The following is a 13,640-nucleotide window of genomic DNA, read 5'->3' as shown; positions in this document are numbered from 1 at the left end:
CGTCTTATTAAACTGGGTAAGAATATTTGCCTTTATCAAATGCAGGGTAACTTTGAAACTGGGTCAAAAGCAAGGTCACTATGATCGCTGAGCCAAATAATACAACATCCTTCTTAACACTCTAGAAACTAAACTGTTACCTGATGTATATAAAACATAGGCATAATGTTTGTCTTAATGTGTAAGTACAGTTTGAAAGTTGGTCAACGTGAGCTAAAAATAGGTCAGTAATTTAAATCAAAAACATTGTTGATGCTATATTTTCTGCTTGAAATTAAGTCAGAACATTTCTCTCAAATTTAAAATAGGGGTTTCTTATATGTTGTATATTTGCTACTTGTTTTGAAATTTTATACGGTGAATATCTCACGTACGATAATGATCAAAAGGTACTCATATTTTAATTCATCCTTATAGGTCTCTTATAATTACGGAAATTGTCAGTATACTACTATATATGACAATGCAAGTCGCTCTTTTATTTTTTACTTTTAACTACATCAATGGATAAATGTAGATATCTTTGAATAGAAAGGGATTTTGAAAACAACGCAAATGTTAAAAATATTGTCAGCTGTCAAATTTGCGTATCATTCCTCCCATGGTGCGGCCTACAGATTTATACGTTGCAGTAACTGTTACATTCACTTAAGCGTGTGAAGTCAAATATTTCTGAATTTGTTGTTGTTCGTTGAAAATCCCTTATTTACATCCGAAATATTGGGTAGCTCACCTGTCTTAGGGTCACATTATAATACATATAAATAAAACGAATAAAGTGGTTGTTGTTTTTCATTATGTATATTCCTTAATATCGTAAAATGACAGCTTTAAAATAGTTATGTTCATCATACAATATTCCCTTTACTTCTTATTTGGTCCTTACAATTATCCCGTTAATCCTATTATATTCCCCACTACTTATCCATGCTAACCGTGCACCTATGCCCTTATGAATCGATGATCTGGACAAGTGCAATGCATCATTGCACTTGCCATATGTTTATTGTTCCATAAGGACATACATGATATGAAATAAAATATTCTCTTTGATAAATTTACTTGGCGGTTAGTTATTGTTTATTATTTTAACTTAGGTCTTCCTCAATAAGATATCATTGTAATTTGACATTTTAAATAGTTGTTTATCTTTAGTAATCATAATAGCATTGTATACTATCATTCTATTGTTTTGTTATTGAATGCATGATGACACTTGCCATATGTTTATCATGCCATAAGGACATACATGATATGAAATAAATATTATCTTTGATAAATTTACTTGCAGTTGCAGTCTTGTATTGGTTCGACCCAAATTACAAGAACCTACAAATATTTGACGGAGACCTCTCAGTCGTAAGCATATAATAAGGATAACATAATAAATATAAAGTCACCACTTCGTCACACCCAAGATATTAACTTCACAACAACAGAAATATAGCTTTGATTATACACCGTGACTATTGAGTGTACCTTTATTAATCTGAAATTATCCATGCGCTGACGAATACCTTGAGCATCCTAGACCCACTAATTACAGTAGCGTAAACAGAAATGCAGCCAACTCAAAATTCCCAAGGTATGATTTAGGAATATATTTCACAGAATATCAGTATGTTAGACATGAAATGTAAACATAGATAGTTGTCTTCCTGTGTGTATACATTGTAATTGTTGTAATACTTTAATAATATTATCATAATGATTGCAGATCACCAAATAACATCTCGTAAAAACAGCCTTTTACCTTTGACTTCAGTCTGACTATCTGTTTGCAAGTTATGATCATAACACATTCATGCTAAAATAATTAGAACAGAACGATGTTTTCAGAAGAAAATAGCGAACATTCTCCACATTCCTTATTAACGCAGCTCAGTTTATTGAAAATGGTTTATTCAATATCGTTTATGTTGAAAAAGTGTCAAAGGACTATAGCAAATGAGATATTTATTTGATAAACCGAAGCATTACGAGACAAGATAAATTTCACATGAAAATTAAATAATTACATTATCCATTAAAAAGATAAAGCAGCTCTGAAGATTAACAGAGTATGTTTTAAACATAAATAAAGAAATAATGTGAAACTTGATTAACATTCACAGCGGCAGTGTCTATTTAAGTGCCGTGTGGCGCCCGTACTTGGAATCACTGTTGTAGGAGACAAAAACGACTCATATATTTCATCCGATTCATTCAAACACAGTCTAATATATTTCAATTTGGTTGCGTTTCAAGCTTCAAATTAATCTTCCAATAAAATCTATAAAACTACTTTTGACGTATTTTGCTCAACTCAATTAAACTTGTCAGACAACATGTCATCCATAGATTATTTTTCTCATTTGTCCCAAATAAAAGGTTTGACATTAGCTTAAATAGTTGACCGCTTCCATTAAAACTTATGGAATTTTGTATTTACTCACCTTTATAACAAAAGTATTGAAAAAACGGACTGTTGCTTTTGATTTCAATATATTTCTTTTTTTAATTTTACATTTGCATTTAATAGATATTGGGATACTTGAACTATCTGCACATATATTTCATATCTATCCTGGTCGCGCAACCAAGACTGGTGAATGGAGGTAAAATAAATTTTACAAACTTACATTTCTTATGAACTTCGGCTAAATAAATATTTGTTAGTATTTGACTAATATATTTCAATAGTTCTTATGTTTATATGATTTCTAAGGTTAAATATATTTATTCAATCTATAATAATACTAAAATAACTGTATCTTGGTTGAGCAACCAGAACTGGAAAACCAGACTTTAAAAATACCTCAAGTGAATTTCTAACATGTACATAGCAGTCAATGAACACAAATAAGAGTAAACGATAATTTCTTAAACTTTCTACCAAGTCCATCATTTCAACAAATCTGATTTAAGGTTTCCTGGATGATAACACTGGCAAACATTAATAAGAGTTTTGGTTTCCTCCACTCAAGTTAATTTCCATTCGTCTTAAAAATGTTTATTCCAGCTTTTGCGAAACAAGTAAACCCTTTACATGAACCTGCAAACGTAATACACGAATGATATGATTTTATTTCATTTTAGCATAAATAAAATGTCGCAATGCGGTCAAACTGTAGTAGCGTAAGGCATACCTTGATCACTCTGACACAAGCATAGTTGGATGTGTTCTGTTTCATGAAGAAATCAAACAAATTTCACTAATGCTCAGATGTATTTTCTTTATTTAATGCCTATCATCTGTCTGTTTTCTTTTCATCTGCCTTTCATTCAGCAAATACTGCATTGCATGATGTGTTTGATTGTTTTAAGTCTGAGCAGTTTCTGATTGCATTTAAATGCATTTTACATTTTATATGGAGTCTAGCAAATTAGGGACTTCCTTTTGAAAACATATTAGGGTTGAAACTAAGTCCATGGATATGTAGCAAAACAATCCTATTTTATTATTTACATATTGAATGTTGTATTTTATTTATATCTCTACAAATTGCACAGTATTATGTATTTAACAGATATACATGAATGTTAACTACATGCAACTGACATGCACTGTTCCATATTAGGATTAACAGGCAGGCGACCTTTTCAGTTACATTTTTTTTACTGATATCCTAATCTTACTGAAGAAGTGCAGAGCATACTATGGTCAAACGCGTTGCAGACGATTTCTATCAAAAAGTCTGATTGAATTCTAGGAAAAATTTGAAGTGCAAATATTTACGCATAACTATTCTCAGGTATAATACAGACAAAAATAGGTGCTCGGCAAATCTTTATTCGATTTCCCCTGTTTTATTATATCATAAAAAATGTTTTGGATCATGTAATTGATGATGATAGATTACAAAGTATGTTCTGTAACTAAAAGTTAGGAACTTATTTACTGTGCGCAGTGAGATTGTAACATTCGCGCTAGTGTAATAAAAAAAAAGCTATGAGAACAATAATAAGGAATACATGATGTTAGCCTTCGTAGCATTCTATCAAATGTTACCAACTGTTAGCAGTAAGGTGTAGGCGGACAAGTATACAGGTAAAAAACAGAACACGTCACACAGATAAGTTGATTTTATGCTAAATAAAATTATTAGACTCAAGTTTTTCCTAGAGAATAAAATCCATTTAAATGTAACTAGTGGTTACAAAGTAATCATTGTCGTGTGAAATGCCCGTGACTTTTTATACATAAAACGGTTTGCATACGAAAATAAGAAAATAGCCTTATCTCGTTAAACCTTAACTATAAAGTATATTTTTAGAACTATATTGGATAGACAAATATTCCAACGAGGATCCGATTACAATTTACTAGTTTAATTTATTTCATCAATATTTTTGGAATGCATGCAACACAATTAGATATACCAGTAACTTTCGGTGATATTTCTGAAATCCGTACCCTGTTTATTAATTGGTAACATTCTTGATTGATTCAGTATCTCAAGAAAATCTAATTCAAACATAAATTTCTGAAATTTCCGAAATAAATTCCACAAACAGCGATCCAACAAAGCTGGAAATTAAAAAATTACTAATAAATATTTCCAAATAACAATGGTTTGCTACGTATGTCCATCTAGAATTTTGATGGAATCGGGCGTCACAGTTGATTTAAAGAATAAACCGTTATATAAAGCATGAGTCAGTTGATATAAATCTTTACCTGAAGGAAATATTGTATTCAAAAATAGTTTCCAAAGTTAATGTCACATACAGCGAAACAACTGAGTTGGAAATTGCAAATTAATGAACATATTCAATTTGTTTTCTGCTACAAAAGAACGTCCTGAATTCTATTGGAATCGGATATCACAGCTGATTAACCTACCGAGTAGGAAACGTCAACTAAAAAATAGCTCCTGGGGTTCAATGTAATTAGTCACAATAAATCTAGTCCAAGAATGAATAACAATGCTTTAAAAATCCCACAGAGAAATGGTACGAGGACAGCGTGTTTTACTGGAAAAGCGACTTTTATGGAACTACTTTCTGGTAAGGTCAGACACAGAATTGTAAGCATATACAGAAGCAAAACCTATCTTTGTCGTGAAAAGATACTATTAAACATTAAAGATTTACTACCGTTTATTGGTGTAGGGAAGTCCAAGGAAATACGGAATACAGTGGCCAAATTGACGAATTTAAGCAGCGTTATTCGCACCATATTTGGGACTGCCTCATATCACCGGTCTTGGTGATACTGTAAATCCTATTTTCTGTTCTCATAACTATGTTGTTTGTACGTTTTCGATTTATATCAACATTCAACAAATTTTATTTATGAACGAAAGCCGCGTCGAAAAATAATCATATTGTAGTTAAATCTAGAATGATCCAGAAACAGCATTTCAACATAATAAAGCCAGTTCTTACCTTTGATAAGCTTATAGCATTATCCAGCATAAATATGATCTCAATCAAAATGTATCCCAAAGATAAAAAGATGTTAATCAAGGTTCAAACTTTGTAAATCCTTTAAACTCCATTTATTTAATAAAAACAGTACATCAAGTATAAAACACTGCGCTTCACTGATAATATTTATAAGATTATATTTGATCATAACGATGTATTCATGTTTATTCAATGACAAGCGACAATATTTGAATCCTAATAGTTTTTCGCATTGTGTGCGTATCAAAAATCTTCATAGAATAGTCCAATAATAGTGATGAATTAGAAACATATTTTTCCATAAAACACAAATATGTGAAAACAAAAAAAAATGTCAAAATCCTGCCTATATTTGGAATTATCAAAGACCAAAATGAAGACAGACTAGTACGTGAGTATAATCGGAAATTACAAATACTGTAGACACTATTGACAAAACTCAGCTGTAATTCACAAATTTCTAAGTAATTATTCACTAAACATCCGACCGAAATACTGCAACCGACTGGTATAACTTTCACAGAGAAAATCAGTCAACGGCAACCGGTAAATATGCCTATAAAAATTTGGTGATTTAATAGTAAGATATTTATATACGTTTATGTACAGAATATATGCAATGGTACACCAAAAACGTTAAACTTTATTTTCGAGAAAACAACATTTATGCTGCATTATTTGAACAGTTAGTTTTGCATCTTGAATATGTCGGCTTGAGTTATCCCAATACTCTTACTTTCATAGATTTTGGATATTCTGGGGTTCGAATTTGTGCCCCCTGGGTTGAATGGCCGACACCTTAACCACTAGACTACCGGCCCACTTGAACGCAATCTATAAAATCCTTTATATATCTATATAGAACTGATCTTATTAATAGCAAACTCAGTTCACGAGAAATAATGAAAATGCAACACACCTTACGTTCATTTAGCAACGACCTTTATGGAATGTTATTGCAGTAAAACTGAATGGCCTTCATGATTCCAAACGAGAACAAAATTTAATATAGTTCAACAACGGTGAGAATATGTGCAGCCACATAACGGCACTTACAGTTTGCACTTATAATAGTTTATTAAACCTTTGGAAGCATAGAATGCAATCAATAAAAAAAAATAGCGTACTCGGTTTCACTGAGTCTGATTGTGAGAGGTAATGATAAGGGCAACACGTCTCATGTGCCGTAAACCTTGCTTCAGTGGAATTCTTATGTAGTAAAATTGAATGGCCTCGTTGATCCTAAAGAATGACAAACATAACCGAGTTCAACTATGGGGAGACTTTATAAAGCCACAACACTGCTATAAATAAAAGACTGCTGTTGTGATACTTAATAAACTCCCTGACAAGATCCTTTAAATTATGGCACACAACCAAGTGAAACTATTGCTAACCGATTCGAACACTTATTTTACTGAATACACTTATACATGTATTAGCAAAATGTCATGACTAAAGAACCCGATAAGTCTGTTTGTGATATACCTTGTCAGAGAAATGTTTTAGATAACAAACAAATCTGGCAGGCGAAAAGTAACACCTACGTTCCCATAGCTACGCTATAACAATGCCTAAGCCGTACCTTTTTACTTCCATTGAGGGTCTTTTATGAATGGAATCAGGGAATACTGGAAAGTTAACGGACAGCCTTTATTTATTACTTATCTGCAGTTGGTAAATCTGCACCAAACCCAACGGAACGGAATCATCATTACTGCATTAAAATAGAAAACGATATCAGATATTCAATTTACACACCTGCTACGGATTAAAACAATAACTTATATTCTTCAGATTTATATATATGGGATTACATACTTCGTAGATAGATACATAAAAATACTATCTACATAGTATATTGAGATAATGATAATTTATCTCGTTTTTTATGCTATATTAATGTTTGTTATGTTTCAAAATAGAATTGAGGATACTCTAACAATATCTGTCACAGTCGTAAAAGATTGAAACACGTGGTTTTATCATTTAGCGGTTTGCACGGACTTTTTAGCAAGAACCATTGAAATTGAAAAAAAAATGTTGAACGTTTAAATGATAATAATTGTATATCTATATAGCAATGGAGAAGGACAATATTACTTGAACTGTTAGTTTTCCGGCTTGAATATGTCGGCTTGAGTTTTCCCACTACTCCAATACTCCAACAAGGTTTGGGTATTGTGAGGCTCAAACTTGCGACCCCTGGGTTGAACGGCTGACACCTTAACCACTAGATTACTGCCTCATTTGAATGCAATCTATAAAATCTTTCAGATGTCTAAATTATGAAACCGAGCTTATAAATAGCAAACTCATGAGAAATAATGAAAATTCAACACACCTCACGTTCATTTAGCAACAACCTAAATGGAATTTTATTGCAGTAAAAATATCAACTGATTATCTTCTTCATACTCATAAACAAATAATTTCTGATTTCTATCAAAATCAACAATTTCATATGTTAGCCGTTGATGTACCAAATGCATTTACTAAACAGAAATCGTTTTTCCCGGAGATCTGTCCTAGTTGATTTAGAATATTTAAGACTGTTTTTCCCCTGGAAATATGACGTCACAGGGGTAATCTGCATTATTTATAGCCCGCAAGTGAATTTATTCGACTGTACATCAGAGTTTTGGTAGCTTTTTCTATGTTTATTTCATGTTTAGCACTGATATGACTGTTCATGATGAGCTGGTGTAATTACGCTACACCGGTTGAAAAAAAAGAGCTTCAGTATTTAATGGAAAGGTAAAATACTATCAGAACTGACAAAACTATTAATCATCTTAAGAAATATCTTGAAAATTTTAAACTGTATTAGGGAGGGTCGCATTTAATATAGCAAATACACATTTATTGTTCATTTTATCTTACACGAAGACATCTTTTTTTAAAATGTATTTGTTATTCTATCGTTATATAGATTTGATCATACACCGTGACTAATGAGTGTATTTTTTTTTAATCTGAAACTGTCTACCTGGAGCAGTCAGGTTTTGCACCGAATCTTAGAGCCACTAATATTACTAGCGTAAACAGAAATGCAAACTCCAATTTCCTATGGTATGATTTTAGGAATATATTTCTCAGTATATCAGTAAGTTCGACATAAAATATAAACATAGGTAGTTGTTTTCATGTGTAAATAGTTAGCCTTTCGTCATAATTGTAATTGTTGTAATACTTTAATAATATTAGCATTGCAGATCACCAAATAACCTCTCATAAAAACAGCCTTTCACCTCTGACCTTAATGCCAGTTATGATCATACCACCCTCTTGCTAAACTAATTAAAATAAAACGATGTTTTCAGAAGATAATAGCAAACATTTTCCACAGTCCTTAGTAACGCAGCTCAGTCTATTGAAAATGGTTTATTCAATATCCTATATAATTATGTTGGCAAAGTGATCGAGGACTATAGCAAATGAGATATTTATTTAATTTCACATGAAAATTAAATAACTACATTATCTATCAAATAGATATAGCAGCTTTGAAGATTAACAGAGTATAATTTAAACATAAATAAGGAAATAATGTGAAACTTGATTAACATTCTAAGCGGCAGTGTCTATTAAATTGTTGCGTAGCGCCCGTACTTGGAATCACTGTTGTAGGAGACAGAATGGAGTCATATTTTCATCCAATTCATTCAAACACAGTCTAATATATTTCATTTTTGCTGCATTTCAGCTTCAGATCAATCTTCCCATATAATTTATTAAACTACTTTTGACGTATTTTGCTGAACTCAATTAAACTTGTCAGACAACATGTCATCCATAGACTATTTTTCTCATTTGTCTCAAATAAAAGGTTTGACAACTTACGAATCAAAAGAACCCATTTCATAGAGTTAAATCCTACAAATATATATTTTGTTAATCCTATTGATTCTTATAATTACTCCCCTTTATTACGAAAGTATTGAAAAATAAGACTGTTGCTTTTGATTTTTATTTTATTATTAATATTTTATATTTTCATTTAATAGATATATTTTGTGTATAGGGATACTTCAGATTCTGTTTAAAAAGAGTGTGTAGCTTCTGAAAGCATAAATTGCATGTCTATCCTGGTTGCGCAAGCAAGATATTGAAGGGAGGTAAATCATTTTTACAAATTTGCACATTTTTTTATAAATTTCGGCTAAATATATATTTGTCAATGTTAGTATTTGACAACATAATGTAACATTTCTTAACATTTTATGATATCTTAGGTTAAGTAAGTTTATTTAATCTATAATAATGTTAAAATATCTTGGTTGGGCAATTAGGACGGGAAATCTAGACTTTAAAATTATCACTGGTGAATTTCTAGCATGTATTTAGCAGTCAATGAACACAAATAAGTGTAAATGATGATTTGTTAGACTTGCGACCAAGTCCACATGATCAAATCATCTATGATTAACCACCTTTAATAACACGGACAATCATTAGTAAGAGTTTTGGTTACCTCCCATCAAGTTAATTTCCATTGGTCTTAAAAATGTTGCGAAAAAGTAAACCTTTTACATGAATCTACATACAAACGAAATACACAAAGCATTTCAGCATAAATAAAACGTCGTAATGCGGTCAAACTGGTAGACCTTGACAACTCTGACACAAGCATTGCTAGCTGTGTTATGTTTCAAGAAAAATCAAACATACTCCGCTAATGTTCGGTAATGTATTTTCTTTATTTAGGGCTATTTTCTTTTCAACTGCCTTTCATTCAGCGCATACTGCAAAGCAGCCTGTATTTCTTTTTTTTAAACTGAGCAGTTTCTGATTGCATTGAATTGCATTTTATATTTTTATGGAGTCTAGCAAATTATGGTCTTTCTTTTGAAAAAATATTAGTGTTGAAACTAATTTCATGGATATGTAGCTAAACAACCCTATTTCATTATTTACATACTGAATGTGTTTTTTAAATCTCTATATATTTCACAGTATTATGTATTTAAAGGATGTACATGAATGTGTTAACCACATGCAACTGCTTACATGCACTGTTCAATATTAGCATTAACAGGTCATCGACCTTTTCAGTTACAGTTTTTTACTGATATCCTAATCTTACTGAAGAAGTGCAGAGCATACTATGGTCTAATGCGTAGCAGACGATTTCTATCAAAAAGTCTGATTGAACTCTAGGAAAAATTTGAAGTGCAAATATTTACGCATAACTATTCTCAGGTATGATACAGACAAAAATAGGTGCTCGGCAAATCTTTATTCGATTTCCCCTGTTTTATTATATCATAAAAATGTTTTGGATCATGTAATTGATGATGATAGATCACAAAGTATGTTCTATAACTAAAAGTTAGGAACTTATTTACTGTGCGCAATGAGATTGTAACATTCGCGCTAGTGTAATAAAAAAAAGCTATGAGAACAACAATAACGAATTCATGATGTTCGCCTTCGTAGCATTCTATCAAACGTTACCAACTGTTAGCACTAAGGTGTAGGCGGACAACTATACAGGTAAAAAACAACAGAACACGTCACATAGATATGTTGATTTTATGCTAAATAAGATTATAACACTCAAGTTTTCCCTAGAGATTAAAATCCCTTTAAATGTAACTAGTGGTTACAAAGTAATCATTGTCGTGTGAAATGCCCGTGACTTTTTATACATAAAACGGTTTGCATACGAAAATAAGAAAATAGCCTTATCTCGTTAAACCTTAACTATAAAGTATATTTTTAGAACTATATTGGATAGACAAATATTTCAACGAGGATCCAATTACAATGAACTAGTTTGATTTATTTCATTAATATTTTTGGAATGCATGCAACACAATTAGATATATCAGTAACTTTCGGTGAGATTTCTGAAATCCGTACCCTGTTTATTAATTGGTAACATTCTTGAATTGATGTAGAATTATGTATCTGGAGAAAATCTAATTCAAAAACAAATTTCCGAAATTTCCAAACTGAATTCCACAAAAAGCGATCCGATAGAGCTGGAAATAGAAAATTTACTAATGAATATTCAAATAACGATGTTTTGTTACGAATGTTCATCTAGAATTTTGATGGAATCGAGCGCCACAGTTGATTTAAAGAAGAAACCGTTATATAAAGCACGAGTCAATTGTTAAAAATCTTTAAATGAAGAAAATATTGTATTCAAAACTAGTTTCCAAAGTAAATGTCACATACAGCGAAACAACTGAGTTGGAAATAGCAAATTAATGAACATATCAAATATGTTTTCTGCTATAAAAAACGTCCTGAATTGTATTGGAATCGGATGTCACAGCTGATTTAGCCACTTAGTAGGAAACGTCAACTAAGAAATAGCTCCTGAGGTTCTATGTAATTAGTCACAATAAATCTAGTCCAAGAATGAATAACAATGCTTTAAAAATCCCACAGAGAAATGGTACGAGAACAGCCTGTTTTACTGGAAAAGCGACTTTTCTGGAACTACTTTCTGGTAAGGTCAGACACAGAACTTTGTAAGCATATATAGAAACTGTACCTAACTTTGTCATGAAAAGATACTATTAAATATTAAAGATTTACCACCGTTTATTGATGTAGGGAGGTCCAAGGAAATATGAAATACAGTGGCCAAATTTACGAATTTAAGCAGCGTTATTTGCATCATATTTTGGACTGCCTCATATCACCGATCCTGGTGATCCTGTAAATCCTAATTTCTGTTCTCATAATTATGTTGTTTGTACGTTTTGCGATTTATATCAACAGTCAACAATTTTCATTTATGAACGACAGCCGCGTCAAACAATAGTCATATTGTAGTTAAATCTAGAATGAACCAGAAACAGCATTTCAACAAAATAAAGCGAGGTAAACTTTCTTACCTTTGATAAGCTTACAGCATTATCCAGTTCAAATATTATCTCAGTCAAAATGTATCCCACAGAAAAATAGATGTTAGTCAAGGTTCCAGCTTTGTTAATCCTTTAAACTCCATTTATTAATAAAAAAAGTACATCAAATATAAATATAGCGCTTCACTGATAACATTTATAAGATTATATTATATTCTAACTATACATTCATGTTTATTCAAGGACGTAAGCCAATACAAACAATAACAAGCGACAATGTTTTAAATCCTAATAGTTTTTTCCATTGTGCGCGTACTAAAAATCTTCATAGAATAGTCTAATAATAGTGATGAATTAGAAACAGTTTTTTCATAAATCACAAATATGCGAAAACAAAATAAAGTCAAAATCCTGCCTATATTTGGAATTATCAAAGACCAAAATGAAGACAGACTAGTACGTGAGTATAATCGAAAATTACAGAAACTGTAGACACTATTGACAAAACTCGGCTGTAATTCACAAATTTCTAAGTAATAATTCACTAAACATCCGACAAAATACTGCAACCGACTGGTATAACTTTCACAGAGAAAATCAGTCAGCAGCACGCTTTACTGTAGGGAAATAAGCTGACTTGCTCAGTAGCAGACTCGCTTACCTTCAATATAAATAATACATGCGTGTTACAATTATTGCATGTTTAGAAATTACCCGGTAAATATGCCTATAAGAATTTGATGTTTTTATAACATATTCATATACGTTTATGTACAGAAAGTATGCAATAGTAAAACAAACGTTAAATTTTATTTTCGAGAAAACGACATTTATGTTGTATTATTTGAACTGTTAGCTTTTTAGCTCGAATATGACGGCTTGAGTTTTCCCAATACACCTGCTTTCACAGTTTTGGGTATTGTGGGGCTCGAACTTACGACCCCTGGGTTGGACGACCGACACCTTAACCACTAGACTACCGGCCCACTTGAATGCAATCTATAAAATCCTTTATATATCTATATTATAGAACCGAGCTTATTAATAGCAAACTCGATTCATGAGAAATAATGTTCACCTTCATTTAACAACGACCTAAACGGAATTCTGTTGTAGTAGAATTGATTCCAAAGGAGAACAAAATATAAAAAAATGAGTCCAACAAATGTGAGACTTTGCGCAGCCACATGACGACACTTATAATTTGCTCTTATAATAGCTTATAAAACTTTTGGAAGCAGAGGACGCAATGCAGCAAAATAATAGCGAACTCAAGTTTCACGGAGTCTGATTGTGAGAGGTAATGAAAAGGGCAATACGCCTAGTATGCCGTAACACTCTACTAAAATTGAATGGACTTATTTATCCCAAAGGACTACAAACATAACCGACCTGAGTTCAATTATGGAAAGACTTCATAATGCC

At 31.7% G+C, this 13,640-nt stretch overlaps 1 protein-coding gene across 2 annotated transcripts in view; it reads right to left on the bottom strand.

The window, feature by feature from the left end:
* LOC123541913 (neuronal calcium sensor 1-like) overlaps positions 1–12,831 on the bottom strand; it is a 58,479-nt gene extending 45,648 nt beyond the window's left edge. The window contains exon 1 of one of the 2 annotated variants that reach the window (XM_045327632.2): positions 12,246–12,831. The gene's annotated coding sequence lies outside the window, so the exon portion shown is untranslated. Of the gene's footprint in view, positions 1–5,370; positions 5,530–12,245 lie in introns of those variants that run through there. The other variant, XM_053524425.1, reaches the window with a different exon arrangement.
* Between the last annotated feature and the right edge of the window lie 809 nt (positions 12,832–13,640).

Source organism: Mercenaria mercenaria, chromosome 15 (assembly GCF_021730395.1).
Source record: "Mercenaria mercenaria strain notata chromosome 15, MADL_Memer_1, whole genome shotgun sequence".
Lineage (NCBI taxonomy): Eukaryota > Metazoa > Mollusca > Bivalvia > Venerida > Veneridae > Mercenaria > Mercenaria mercenaria.
Note: the sequence above shows the minus strand (reverse complement) of the source record. Positions and strands in the feature narration are given on the sequence as shown.